Raw genomic sequence first — 1,409 nt, 5'->3', positions numbered from 1 at the left:
GCTGAACCGTTTGGATGAGACATGATTTCACGTAACAGATTCAGCAAAGATTTTAATTGTGGGCTGTGGCACTTTGGGGCGTTAGAGCCGTGTGTGGTAAATAGCTGATGCTTGCTTTTTTCTTTTTCTTTTTTTGGAGGCTTTTTTACTCTTCGAGAACATTATTTTTGCTGTGCAGCCTTCTAAAAACTGCTTTTCAGGGTGGCAGAGGTTTTGCTGGGGAAGCCAGCCCGCGCGCTGGCACGCGTGAGGGACTGCCCTGCTGTCGTACCACAGAGGTTACCAGCTCCACCATCAAACGCTAGACGGGCTTTGAAGCATTAGCAGAGATGCTGCCACTACTTGGATGCCTCAAACTGGACCTGCTTTGAGGGCTTTTTTATTTTTCAATGGTGTGAAGAAACTTTTCATTTTATGTCAAGATCTTTATTCCTCTCTCTGCCAAAGGCTCGTTGTTCTTTGCTCTGTGCTTACATCTTCCACCGACCAACCTGCGATGCTTTTACCGACTGTGCTACATATCTCTACAATTAAGAAGGTCTCCACAGAAGTAAATATTGAGTAAAGGCCTTTCTACGTCACCAGCCTGCCGACCCGTGTTTATCTTGTGTCAGAAGGTAAAACGAATGGATCCTGGAATCCAGCCGCCTGTTTGCACAAGCACAAATGATTAACCCGGAAGGCTGGAGACGGCCGAAAGGTGGATTTGCCACCGTCGCGCAGTATGACCTTCCCCCCTTTCCTGAGCAAGATGTGGATGTACTGCTGGTGTGTCTTATCTTCAAAACTAACTGAAGGCTGTGGCTAGCTCAGATCCCATCCACACGCAAAAGTCCTTAATCTGAGCAAAGAGGCTCTTACCCTTAGCTCACAAACCAGTGCGGTCCCAGCTGCGTATCTGCTGCTGTTTTGCATTGATACCGCCTGGGACCGATGGAATATTTTTATTGCTTGCCTTTTTTTTTTTTTTCTTTTATTTTTTCCCCTAGGTCTCAAAACGCAACTACCTCGGGTTTACTCTGTTGTAGCATCTTAGCAGGGTGCTGTGGGTAGATTGCGTCTGAGTAAGGCCAGTGCAGAGACGGCGGTGAGAGGACTCTTGCAGGCTCACAGCCAGGCTTTGAGTGCTGACGGCTCAGGAGGAGGAACTGGCCCACGAAGTTTTGATTTTTGTGGGCTGGGTCTGTTTACTTGGGGATGTTTGAACTGGTTCCTCACCCAGGCTGCCTCTCTCTGCCTCCTCTCCGAAAATGCTGGTCTTGCTGCAGAGATGGGTGTCTCGGTGACAAAGCAGCAGCTTTCTGATGCAATTCTCGGTGGGGTTGTTCAGCTGTTGGAGCCACTCTCTGCTCTCCGTACTACACCCATCTGTAGCTTGCTCCTGAGGCACCTCGTGCACCACAGCAGAT

Source organism: Buceros rhinoceros, unplaced genomic scaffold (assembly GCF_000710305.1).
Source record: "Buceros rhinoceros silvestris isolate BGI_N320 unplaced genomic scaffold, ASM71030v1 scaffold27388, whole genome shotgun sequence".
Taxonomy (NCBI): domain Eukaryota; kingdom Metazoa; phylum Chordata; class Aves; order Bucerotiformes; family Bucerotidae; genus Buceros; species Buceros rhinoceros.
Note: the sequence above shows the minus strand (reverse complement) of the source record.